The sequence below is a fragment of the Phocoena phocoena genome, chromosome 7 (genome assembly GCF_963924675.1).
Source record: "Phocoena phocoena chromosome 7, mPhoPho1.1, whole genome shotgun sequence".
Taxonomy (NCBI): Eukaryota; Metazoa; Chordata; class Mammalia; order Artiodactyla; family Phocoenidae; genus Phocoena; species Phocoena phocoena.
Genome location: NC_089225.1, coordinates 85,114,996 through 85,128,618, shown reverse-complemented (window position 1 = coordinate 85,128,618; position 13,623 = coordinate 85,114,996). Strand labels below are relative to the sequence as shown.

Genomic DNA, 13,623 nt, shown 5'->3' with positions numbered 1-13,623 from the left:
CATGTGCCTGAGGCCTAGTGACATTCAGGAGGCTGAAGAGAGCCTCACAGATCACGGAGGGAGATAACATGTTTCACTTTATTTGGCTTCTTAGAAATCTAAGTCCAGTGGCAAGTGCGTGAATGGTGAGAAAGAGGACAGTTGTGGCTTCAGTCAGATGCCTCTGTTCTCTGAGCTTCTTCCCATCACCAGGACCTCCACGTAGCAACATGGAATCACTGAGAAATGTGAATGGGAGCCATGTATTGCTTAGAGTCCGCGTGCGGTTCTTTACAGCCCTGAGGACTTTTCTAAATTATTTCATTTTTTAAAATTTTATTTTTTATTTTTATTTATTTTTTAATTATTTTTTTTGCGGTACGCGGGCCTCTCACTGTTGTGGCCTCTCCCGTTGCGGAGCACAGGCTCCGGACGCGCAGGCTCAGCGGCCATGGCCCACGGGCCCAGCTGCTCCACAGAATGTGGGATTTTCCCGGACTGGGGCACGAACCCGTGTCCCCTGCATCGGCAGGCGGACTCTCAACCACTGCGCCACCAGGGAAGCCCTCATTTTTTGACTTGGTAACTCATCTACACGGCTCACACATTAAAAAGTATAAATAGGCATAGAGTGGAAATTCTCCTTCCTCCTTCTTCATTCCCGCTAGTTCTCACCACCTCCATAAGTAAACCTCATTATTTATTTCTTATGCAACATTTCAGGTTTACTGCATGGTAGCATCCCAGCACGACTGGCTTCGTGGGTGCGGAGAGCGAATGTGCCGCCGTCACACAGGGCCCCAGGGGCAGGAGGGTCCTGCGCTTGGCTAATGTCTGCTCTTGTGCTGTTGAAATTCTTAAATTTTGAACCCCCTCAATTTCATTTTTCACTGGACCCTGCAACTTATAGAGCCTGTCCCACGTGCTAGACATGGTTCTTCACTTTGCTTTTTTGCTTAACTATAGATCTTTTTTTTTTTTCCCCGGGCTTGCAGGATCTTAGTTCCCTGACCAGGGATTGAACCCGGGCCCTCGGCAGTGAAAGTGCAGAGTCCTAACCACTGAACTGCCAGGGAACTCCTAAGATCTTAAAGATCTTTTCACATTTATATATAAAGAATTTTCCTCTTCTTCCACCTCGTTTTTCTTATTGTTGCCCAGTGGTCTATCTGTGAGGATTTAAAAAACTATATACGTGGCTACTTTAGAAAACCCCTTAGGGATCCCAATCCCAATTTTCCAGTTCTTCGATGCTTCCAAACTTGGGAGAGAGAAAAAGATTTGTAGAGAGAAGTACCAGAGAATCTTCCCTCTGTCTGGGTCCCTCACTCCGCCTGCATGGTTTAGAAGCCCCCAGAAGCACCTCTCATTTGTTTACCAGCTTCCCGGCCAGCAGTGTCCCCACCCCCCATGGCTCCTTCCCTGTGACCCCCTCCCTACTTTACCTTTCAACTCCCAGTTACCGAAATGCTTGATGACAAGGCATCATCTGGGCTCCATCAGTCAAAGCAAACTACTTCTATCTTTGCCTCTATCTGGAGACAAATACTTTGGGCTGAAGGACACAGTGGCCACCAGAGACCCACTTTTTTTTTTTTGGCCCAGTTGGGTCTTCATTGCTGAACTTGGGCTTCCTCTAGTTGGGGCGGGGGGGGGGTTACTCTGTCGTGGGGCACGGGCTTCTCATTGCGGTGGCTTCTCTTGTTGCGGAGCACAGGCTGTAGGTACAAAGGCTTCAGTAGTTGTGGCACACGGGCTCAGTAGTTGTGGCGCATGGACTTAGTTGCTCCACAGCATGTGGGATCTTCCCGGACCAAGGCTCGAACCCGTGTCCCCTGCATTGGCAGGTGGATTCTTAATCACTGCACCACGAGGGAAGTCCCAGAGACCCACTTTTAAAACTCCCCTTCCATTCCTTCTCTATTCCTCCTAATCATCATTTCTGGATAAATCTATGGTCATGGCTCAACAATTTGCCTGCTTTTGAGAAGACAGCCTAGGCCCTTGGTCCTCAGGAATCTCCCAATGGTGAGAAGGCACCAGAGTAATGTCCTGAAACTCATAACTTATTTTGAAGGAGCCAATAGCTCAGTCTCCATTACAGACCTACATCCCCAAAATCCCCTCTGGTAGTTAGAGATGCCTGTTCACTCTTTCAGGAAACAGCCCTGCAGAGTAGGAAGTGTACTTCACCGTAGCCTTTCTGAGCAGCTGTCCCTTTGGAAAGAACAGAGCTTCATATGAAGCCCACATTCCTTGAGAGTCTAGTGCTGGGGGCCTTGTACACAAGCACAGGTCCTGCCTGTCTCCCGTCCTCTGCCCATGGCTTGGGTTCAGCATCATTGCATCAGACCTAGTTGTTCCCGCGTGAGTGATAAATGATGGGAGCCCTCCTGCAGAGCCCAGAGAGATGCTGCAAACATGGTTGCCACTGGACCTTGACACTTCCAGCAGCTGGATGGTGCACCCACTGTTGTGTACGCATGCAGTGCAGACACACAGAAGTGAATGGTGAGGCAGGCGGGTGGGAGAAGGTCCACAGCCTTGTTAAATTCCCGCCTCTGCTCCTCACCAGAGTACCACAAACACCCAACGTCTTACGGCTCCTTGCTTCAATCAAGCCGTGCCCTTGGCACCTGAAAGGAAGATGAACTAGATGCTAACAATGCACTTTTGGAGTCCAATTCCACTGCCAGGGAAAGCTTCCAGGTGCCCTGAGATTCCACTGGGAGAAAGCAAGGCTGCAATTCCAATTAAACGTCATACTGAGTACTTTGGTCTCAGTACACTCTATTTGCCTAGTTTATTTGAAAATTTGATAAGAGAAGTGCTGCGGTGGCAAAAATTAATTAAAATAAGAAGGAATGATCTTAAGAGAGAAAGGGAGAAAATGCTAAGAAGCCGTAGATGGTTGCTCCCCACACCTGCCAGCAATTCATTAATCACTAATCCGTTCAGTATTTTCAACTCTGTCCCCTGGACAAAATAATAAGGTTATTATTTTTAAATGTCTAGTTAAAACATGTTGAAAGACAATCTCTAAAATGGGTTTGGCCAGTGCTAATCACATCTGCAACATGGTTGGGGGATGCTGAAGTGCAGTCTTGGGGCTTTCTGGAATTGGAGGAATCTTTTCTCATCAAAACGTTGCACCTTTAAGGCCTGTTTTCCTCACAGCTCACCATGGGCTACTTCTCACTCCAGGTATCTGGGCAAAGGCAGGGTGAGAACAGTCAACAGTGGTCTCTACTGCCTTCCTGCAGGCGGTGGGTGGTGGCAGGGGGCAGGGGTGGGGACGGAGGATTTTTACTGCAGTCATCCTGGGCTACTGGTTGGAATATCTATATTTATAGCAGTGTTACTGAGGCATAATTTATATACTCTAAAATTCACCCTGCATTCTATTTTAACCCACTGCAATGAACTAAGTGCTGTACCTCCGCTTGGGCTGAGGATGGCTGGATGGAGTTCTATGAGTTTTGTACATTTCCATCTAGAGCCAAGGCCAGGGTCCATCCCAGAGCCGGCAGCCCACACAGCTGCTTCTCACCCTGTTTCTTTATTACTTACTCACCCTTCTCTGCTCTTGGCAGGTTAGAATGTTTCCCCAAAGTGATTTACAGCGACGTGTGTCAGGACGGTCTGACACTGACTGAGTCCCTTATCTCCTTCCTGTGTCCTCCCAGCTGACAGCCTCGCCCCCAGGTATCAATCAGTGCATCAGCTCCCCACTCCTGGGTGAGCCAGGGGCTGTCAGAGATGCATTCCGACTGGCATCTTCATCAGAACTGCCGCCTGCCCTTCATGGCTTAAAGAGTCTTTCTAAGGCATACGGGGAGAGGAGGTGCATACACCGTTCCCAACCAAACTGTTACAGCTTGGGATGATTCCATGTGTTTTGCACAAATTTGGAGAATCCGGTTTCTAAAAGGCAGCACTGAGGACACTTACCTACATCAGCTGTTCAACCTCCAAATCCCTGGCAGGATGTTGATAGGGGTGGTGACAGCCTCACCTAGCAAGCTCCCTTCCCACCCCCCCACCCCCCCCCCCCCCCGCCCAAATCGACATGATGTCCCCTTAGCAGGGGCTGCAGTCACAGAGAGTTTTGTGGGTTCTAACGCTGATGCTTTAGAAGAAGGCAAGTGAGCGTATGAGAGAGGGGAGACATCAAGACACCAAATGAACACAGGAATGGAGGGGGGGTCGAGATGCAGCCCCTAAAGACTCCACGGGAGATAAAGACACAGGGAGAATGAAACAGAACATCCATCTAAGGCTGACTTTTGAATGGGCCCCAAATGCAGTGACATTTTCTTTTTTGGCTGCTTTGAAAAACGAGGAGACGAGAAAATGTTGACTCTGACATTAAAGATGGATGGGGCTTAGACAAATTGAACAGTTTTGAAGGTTTGCCGAGCGCTGGGGAGACTGAGGGCAGGTCTCCGTGGGGCGCATCTGGGAGAGGCGTGCTCTTTTTTCCTTAACCCAGAGGAAGCTGCATAACGAAATGGCGGCTTTCAGCCCGGGCCCAGGCAGGGAGGTGTAATATTTAACATCGTATTGGCTGGCTGGCGGGCGTGCTGGGGCTCCTCTCCCGCTTTAGGTTAACATTTTCAACAGGAACCGGGGAGGGCCTCTGAGTGGTGAGGGGCTTGGCACGGGGGCGAGGCCAAGGTGCTGAGTTTTCTGGTCTCCTGGGGAGGGCACCGGTGGAGACTGTTTGTTCTGGGCCTGGCTCTGCATTTGACTTTAAAAGCAGATTCGGGGCTTCCCTAGTGGCGCAGTGGTTGAGAGTCCGCCTGCCGATGCAGGGAGCACGGGTTTGTGCCCTGGTCTGGGAAGATCCCACATGCCGCGGAGCGGCTGGGCCCGTGAGCCATGGCTGCTGAGCCTGCGCATCCGGAGCCTGTGCTCCGCAATGGGAGAGGCCACAGCAGTGAGAGGCCCGTGTACCGAAAAAAAAAAAAAAGCAGGTTCAGCTGGCTGGCCTCTCTGCATGTGAATGGCAATTTGAAGGAGCAGAAATCTCATTAAAGAAGAACTACTGACCCCTCTGTCTGCATGCTTTTGACTCTCTGCTAACCTTCCGTTTGTGCCCTGTGATTCTTTAACGTGGGAAGTGGTAATTGGAGAAGAGATTAGAAAGAGGAACGAGACAATGACGGCCTGTGACACTGACTACCAAGGACTCGAAGGCCACTCCATCTATAATGTCCTCTTGGCTGCCACAAAAGGGGGACTTCTTGTGCCCATCACCCCAAATCGTGTTGATCCAGAGAGGCTCCAAAGCCAGCATCTTTTCATCCTAGTCTTCCGCAGTCTCCGGTGCGGGTTCTAGGCTGGCACCCACTACGTTCTACATCTGTCTGTGTTTACATCTGCCTGTGTCTAGCTGAGAGCAGCCTCTAAGGAATTTCTCCTCTGATAATCATTCACCAGGAAAGGTTAGAAATACCAGGCAACCTCGGGGCCAACAGAGACAAGGCCAGGTACATGGACGGGGAAACACACACATCCAGGATGGAAAGCAAGTGACATGAACAGCTAAAAAAAAAAAAAAAAAAAAAAAAAAAAAGACATTCTGTTTTAATGTCATAGATCGTTGCCAGACTGCAGTGGTCATAGCTGGTGCAGGCGGTAAGGAAAGAATCTCTTGGGGCATGCAGCTCGAATCTGCTTCAGTTGGCTTCGGCTGCCACCGTGACCCCCTTTTTGATGAGTGTAGCTGAATTAACTCCCCCCTGCCTTTGGGCTCCCCTCCCTCCATGCAACACAAACTGAAATAGTGGGGTGGCAGGTGGTGGTGGTGGGGGGCTGCGTTGGGGAGGGACCTGCCCTCTTGTTAATGTAACACTTCCTTATGTGATGGGAGCTGAGAGCAGCCTGTGATGAATTTCTCCGCTAGTAATCATTCACCAGTGCATGGTGACCTGCGTGTTTCTGCCGTGCTACGCCATTTCCAGACGTTCGCGGTGACTTGTCAGCACCTAGTAAAAATGGCTTGGACACGACCCATCTCTTCATGCCGTGCCCTCCCCGGCTGCCTTTAGTCTCAGTTGAGAGAAGGAGTGGGTGGGACCACCTGGAACAGCAGCCGTAGACTCCGCGCTGTGGTCTGCTTTCAGGCCCATCTCGCAGACAGATGAGCGCAGGCGTGCCAAGTCTGTGGGTGCTCTTGTTACGCTGAGCCGTGTTCTTTGGTCCAAATGGTTCCAAAGTGGCCTTTGCCTTTTACACCTGTTGTTTCTTGCTGCACGATGAGCTGTTTCTTTCCTTGAGAAGGCATGGGTGCAAATGATTGTACAATTAGGCATCTGGGCACCCATGGGTTCTTACCAACTCTGGTGTGAAGATGCATCGATGGTGGGGGACAAGGCTATCATGTGAGCGTCGCCATCTGCAACTGTAATTCTAGCCACGTGGTCAATCGTAAGAAGGGGTTTATAACCAGCTTTTACTGCATTTGTGGATCACGGTGATTAAACAACAGATGGGAAACCCAACCAAGATTTCTAATCTTCACCTGTTCACTGATGGAGTGAATGAGGGTTGAGGGAGTCGCTTCATGGCCTGTGTCTAGGGCTGAGTCTATAATTAGGGCAGGCACCCCCCTGATTTTCTGCACCTGGCTTGTACTCTCATTCTTATCAGACCACAAGCACTGATTTTTGCTTTTAAAAGGATGGTTCCTGAATCCTGGAAATGTTCTAGGAAGCCCATGGTGAACAGTGCGCTTCTCAATTAGGGCTGCCAGAGAAAATACAGGATGCCCAACTACATTTCAAATTTTGGATAAACAATAAATACATTTTCAGTTTAGGCGTGTCCCAAGTATTACATGGGCTTTTTTCTTTGAAGGAAAAGTGCTTTTAAAAAATTGTGGTAAATTTATATAATATAAAATTGACTATTTCAACCCCAAGTACGATTCAGTAAAGTTCGTGCACATGCTGTGGAACCATCACCACCACCATCCACGTCAAGATCTTATTCAATGCGCCCAATTCTGTACCCAGTAAATAATAACGCCCCCCCGCCCCAGCCCTTGATAACCTCTAATTCACTTTCTCTTTGAATTTGCCTACTCTTGGTAGCTCATATTAGTGTTCCTTTTGTGTTTGGCTTACTTCACCTGAGCATAATATTTTCAAAGCTCATCTATGTTGTAACATGTATCCGAATGTCATTCCTTTTTAAGGCTGAATAATATTCCGTTGTATGTACGTACCACTTTTTGTCTTTCCATTCATCTGTTGATAGACATTTGGATTGTTTCTACCTTTTGGCTACTGTGAATAATGCTGCTATGAACGTGGGTGAGCGAGTATCTATTTGATTGCCTGCTTTCAATTCTTTTGAGTCTACGTTCCTGGATGTGGAGTTGCTGGATCACATGGTAATCCTGTGTTTAACATTTTGAGGACCTGCCGTACCGTTTTCCACAGTGGCTCATGGAATATTTTTATTTGTTATATCTGGCGATTCTCCAACCTTCCAACAGTATTTTAATCTGTATATATTTAACCTAAATTATCACATTTAAACAAGTAGTGCCCATCTCCACACTGGAACTTGTGGGCATAATCTGTCGTTCAGACTCTAGGAAACTTACTTCCACTATGGTGAAGTACAATAGCAATAAGGAAGAACTGATGCATTTATCTTTGAGTCTGTACAAAATAGGCAGCTTGACGTCTGTCAGAAAGGGGAGTTTATACAAGTCATTCACTCATTCATGCATTCAGCAAACATTTTTTGAGCTTGCACAGTAAGAGTCAGGTATGAGTTGGGGGTCCTGATGCAAAGGTGAGTGAGATGCTTCCCCTTGTCCCTCATTTTTGCTGCAGCCAGATTTCCCTCTGCCTCTGAATCTTTGCACCTGCTGGCCCTTCTGCTCGACACGCTCTTCCCTCTGCCCCTCTTCTTTTTTTTTTTTTTTGCGGTACACAGGCCTCTCACTGTTGTGGCCTCTCCCGTTGCGGAGCACAGGCTCCAGACGCGCAGGCTCAGCGGCCATGGCTCACGGGCCCAGCCGCTCCGCGGCATGTGGGACCTTCCCGGACCGGGGCACGAACCCGCGTCCCCTGCATCGGCAGGCGAACTCTCAACCACTGCGCCACCAGGGACGCCCAGCCTCTGCTCTTCTTTACTCCTCCGACTCACCCTGGGATTTCAGTTTCCATCAGTCGCGATGCTCAGGGGCGGCTTCTCGGAGCCTCTCACACACTCACAGCTCTCTAAACTTCGCTTTATAGCTCCCGCCGTGATCGTCATGACAGATTTCTGTGCTTCTTGGCTTTACCTATGTCTCTCTCTCTAGACTGTAAGCTCCCTGAAGGCAAGGACCACATCTGTTATGCATATCATTGTCTCCTGGCACCTAGCAAGGCGCATAGTGGGCATTTAATATAAAACACGTTGATTATATGAATGAATGCATGCATGTATCCTTCCCATAAGAGTTAGTGGGAGATAGACAAGTCAGCATGTCAGTTTCTATGTAAAGAGCTATTAGTGAAGGGCTATGGGACAAAGAGCAATTCTGCTGCCAGCGATTGGACTTGAGCCAGCTCCACAGCAGGATCAAGCCCGAAGATGCGCTCCCAGCCTCTCTGCACAGGGCAGGCATCTGCAAAGCTTTATCCTCACTGCTTAGTACAGCACAGATTCAGACAACCGAAAAGAACTACTCCATCGGCTAGGATGTTAGAGTTTGGGGCTCAAAATTCATTTAACTCAAATGTTCACTATTTTTTTTATTATTGTTGTTGATTTTTTTAACATTTTTATTGGAGTATAATTGCTTTACAATGGTGTGTTAGTTTCTGCTTTATAACAAAGTGAATCAGTTATACATATACATATATCCCATATCTCCTCCCTCTTGCGTCTCCCTCCCTCCCACCCTCCCTATCCCAGCCCTCTAGGTGGTCACAAAGCCCCGAGCTGATCTCCCTGTGCTATGCAGCAGCTTCCCACTAGCCATCCATTTTACTTTTGGTAGTATATATAGGTCATTACACCTGGAAAACGCCAGATGTGCATGGTTTTCCCAAGGTCACAGAGCTAGAGGCAGAACTGAGAACCCTGGGTGCCAAGCTCTGGGACCAGTGTTCTCCCACCTCCTCAGCATGTCCAAGTTCAAGGGGAGAGGAGCACGGGTGGATTGCAAAACCCTCTAAAGGTTTCTTTGAACTCCCATAGGTTCTAAAATCAGTTGGCCGGAAATAGAAATGTGAATGCTCAAGTAGAGGTGAGATGAGGGGGTGGAGGAGGGAGAAAGGTGAAGAAAAAAGGCAAATCCAGAAAGGCCGCCAGCCAGGGCCCTGCAGTCAAGGCTTGGCAATGCAGCAGGGCTGCCAGGGGGCGCTCGGAAAGGCTGGGCTTCAGTTCCCAGTGGAGGCAGTCAAGGGCTTGGGGATGGAGATTTATTAGCAGAGCTGTGCTCCAAACTACGGCAACCTGGCTCTTGACGGTTCTGAGAGGCCTGGGCAGCTGCGGAGGCTGCAGCCTGCCCTTTGCAAACAGAACTGCCCGGGTTTCCAGGGGAGGTTTGTTTGAATTAGGGTAGAGGAGGGGCCACGCCTGACCACAGCTGCCCGGGCCTGCTGGTTTGGCAAGGGGCCTGGGCTTTACCTCTCTGCTGGTGCAGGACTTTTCCAGGCACCTCGGTGTGCACGTGGGCGAGGCCGGTTCGGGCGGTACCTCTGTGGAGAGAGGGGCCCTGCTTACCTGGCACCAGTGTGCAGGAGGAGGGATGCGGGACCGCTCACCTGCGGCCAAGGGTCTCTTTCTCTTGCTGCACTTGGAAGCCGGCTGTGACCGAAACAGCGCTCCCCGCACACAAAATTGTCCTATGGGGTTTTCTGGCTGGGAAGAGAGGGGACACAGGCATTATTCTCTGGATAAGCCACAGAAACATTTCCTTAGGTGTTTTGTTTAGCTCAGCCTGCGACTGGATGCTGAAGCCTGTGAGGACTGGAATGGACTCATCTTTCCACATCTTCTTCACGCCCCGTTCCCCACCTCCATCACCACCACTAACGTTGCAGGGGCAAAAGCGCCTCGGCATCCAGATGGGTCCTATGTCCCTCAAGGATGGGCCTGTTCCAGCTTCATTTCACTGCCTTCCCTGAGGATTCTATAAACATTTCCAGAAGGATGCAGATAAGGCGGGGGGGGGGGGGGAAGATCTTATGTAAACCTTAGATGGCGAGAGACCAGGAGATCTTAGATTATTAGGGCTTTAAAAATATCCACAAACTCAACTAAAGGAAAGTAGGAATTTGCTTTCATTTTCACCTCTGTAATTGTCGTTAGGGTCAGTAAAACGATAGAAGCAGGCAACTCAGGAGACACGTGATATCATAAAGATCACAAGAGGGGCTGAGAGGGAAGCTGCAGAGATATGACTGGGGTGACCTTACTGGCCAGTGAGGAATGGGGATGGGGTGCACTTGAGGGCTGCCTTTTCTGTAAATTAAGGAAGGCCAACGAGTGATACAAGGTAGCACGTCCTCACTGCCTTAGAGGATCTTACCTGCCTCTCCAATCTCGACACCCTTCCCCCCCCATTGATCATGCTTCCTCTTTCATTGCTCTCCTTTGGGGTCATAGGAACACAGCAGACTCTTTTCCAAAGCGGGATCTCTATATGCTGTTCCTTCAATTGGGAAAAGTTGTCCCAGCTACTTTGCTTAGCTGACTTCCTTATCTTTTCAGGTTTTAGCTTAAATATCACCTACTCAGGGAGGTCTTCCTTGATCAATCGTTTACAGGGAGTGACCCTGGTAATTCTTTTTTTAAAAAGTTTCCAAGAGATATATTGTATTGATATTATATCAGATTCATTAGGTTTCATTATGATAAGTGTTGCCGACTATAAAACGGGTAAGTTGTATTTAATTTATTAACCCAAATCCTGTAACATCAGTAATAAATAGCCATGTTTTGCAAATATGAACTCAAGTGACACAAATATTATACCTTTAATATCTAGTAATTCTCTGTCAGAGCTACGTGTTTATTGCCTTCATTGAATTTACCATAAGCAATCCTTACCTTTTGTGCTTGGCTGTCTGCTTTCCGTCCACTTCACTGGAGTATAAGCTCCAAGAGCTTACAAAATCGGGAAGTGCTCAAAAACATTTTTTGAATAAACGATTGAACCAAATGTGAACAGAGCTTCCAGATGGGGGCAAATTCAGCTCTGGTTCACAGCTTTGAGTCTCCCGTGTGTGGGGTAGTGGGAAGTTCATAGTAAGGCTTTTCCTTCCTCATCCTCTGGAAACTTGTACTACCTAAGAGTGTACTTGACCTCCTTTAGTTTTCTCTGGCCAAAGTCTAGTTTGTTTTGCATTCAACAACCCATAGGTGAGAAGGCCCTAATCATTTTGTGAAGCCAGGCTACTTCTCCTTTCTCCTAGACCAGAGGTTCTTAAACTTGAAGGTGCCTAAGAACCCCCTTGGAGGGCTTGTTAAAATGTAAATGTCTAGGTCCTCCTCCCAGAGTTTTTGATTCAGTAGATGTGGAGTCCGAGAATGTACACCTCTGACAAGTTCCCAAGTGAGGCTGATGCTGCAAGTCCAGGGACCACACTTTGAGAAGCAATGTATAGACCTTAAAATTACCAGAGATATTGACAAGCAAATGTTTGAGCAGGAAGGCAGCAGCAGAGTCAAAAATTGCAAGGGACTGGCGATGTCTACAGAGGAGGAATGTGTGTAGGGATCACAGTCTCGGAAATCTACCAGGCAAGGCTTTGAGCTAAAGTAGCCCACCTGGCCAGGTAGTCCATGACCCATCTACATCATATTTTCACCTTATAAAAAGCCACTAGGGCTTCCCTGGTGGCGCAGTGGTTGAGAGTCCGCCTGCCGATGCAGGGGACACAGGTTCGTGCCCCGGTCCGGGAAGATCCCACATGCCACGGAGCGACTGGGCCCGTGAGCCATGGCCGCTGAGCCTGCGCGTCTGGAGCCTGTGCTCCGCAACGGGAGAGGTCATGGCGGTGAGAGGCCCGCGTACTGCAAAAAAAAAAAAAAAAAAGCCAGCTAGCCAATCTACCTACTAACTTCACATAAAAGCGCTGAGAAACATTGTCCCAAGAGAATGACCAACCATCCTGATATGGCTGGGATTGAGGGGTTTCCCGGGACACGGGACTTTCAGTGCTAAAACCCAGGAACGTCTCAGGCAAACTGGGATGATTTGGTCACCCAGAACCCAAGTCTCTTTGTCTCCAATAAAGAAACACGCAGAAAAATATCTCTGGTATAATGTTTATTTAAATAGTAATCTTAAAAAGGCTTTATACAAATCATATAAACACAGTTTGACGTTGTTTATTTTTTACATTGATGAATCACAGTAAAAGCTCTCAAGTTCCCTTGATCTGGCTCAGCCAGCGAATGGTCAAATACCTTTAACTGCAAACCTTGGAAAAGTTAACCTTCTGTGTGACAGTTTAACTTTTTCCCTTGTTTTCTTGCCATTCATGCTCATTCCTCGGACCCTCATCCCTGTCAACTCCCCACCTCCACCTAAGAGAGGAAGCAGCCCTGTGGCCCTGCTGACCGCCTAGTCCGGGAGAGCGTGGAGGTAATGTGTCATTCAGTACAAGGCAAAAAAGGAGATCAGTACTGTGAGTAGGGTTTCCCAAAGGGAAGGACTCAAGGAGAGGGGTCAGCTAGCCTACCTGCAGATAGAGACAACAAATGCACCGGGGTGTCCCCTGGTCAGGTTATAATCAGGTCCCACTGTCTTTCTGTCTTCCAGCAGACCAGCCTCCAGTGCTGGTGAGGTATCTACACGCAGCCCTGGATGCCCTGCTTTTGTTCAGCATTTAGAGCCCACGCGGGGCCTCAAACCAGCCAATGGTGAGTATGGATACAGGACTTCAGACGGATACAGGTCGAGTTGTACATAACTTAGAGGTGAACTGCAGGCCAGAGGCAGGGCTGGTCTTTGGGGAGTTGTAAAATGGCCCAAGGGACATGAGAGGGCCAGGACCTCCGGCGTCGGCTCTGTGTGTGTGTGTGTGTGAGACTGCTCCACGCCGCATGTGGGATCTGAGTTCCCCGACCAGGGGTTGAATCCGTGCCCCCTGCTGTGGAAGTGCCAAGTCTTAACCACTGGACCGCCAGGGAAGTACCCCTCACCCCACCCCGTGTTGGCTTTTGAACTCTCTTCTTCTGCAGGCTAACTCCGGAACCCCCTGGACTTGCTAGCTTCCTGAACACTGAGTTACACGGAAAGCCGAAGAGGAAGGTGGGCGAATTAACAACTTGCTTCTGCCACACGCCCAGCTCAGGGGGGCCCTGAAGCTAAAGCCTTGGGCTTGACAGCTTTACTTTTCACCTCTAACTACCACTGTGCCAACGAGTGCCGAGATCAGCGGTGACTCTCGGGCCCTAGGTCAATGTCACAACAACATCACTGAGTCCCACGTGACCATTCACATACACAGTAGATACAGAGAACTCAAAGGCTGGCAAAGACACACACACATATGAATAAATAGCTGTTGGCATGAACTCTCCCTCTCTGCATACAGAACACTGTGACATTACCACCTGAACTAGCATTTCCATAAGTTATCATGTAAAGGAACCAGCCAGGTGAACCTTCCCCTTTCACCT

At 48.9% G+C, this 13,623-nt stretch overlaps 1 pseudogene; it reads right to left on the bottom strand.

Annotated features, from left to right (window-relative positions):
- Positions 1-10,014, bottom strand: part of LOC136125420 (mitochondrial import inner membrane translocase subunit TIM14 pseudogene) — a 34,803-nt pseudogene extending 24,789 nt beyond the window's left edge.
- Between the last annotated feature and the right edge of the window lie 3,609 nt (positions 10,015-13,623).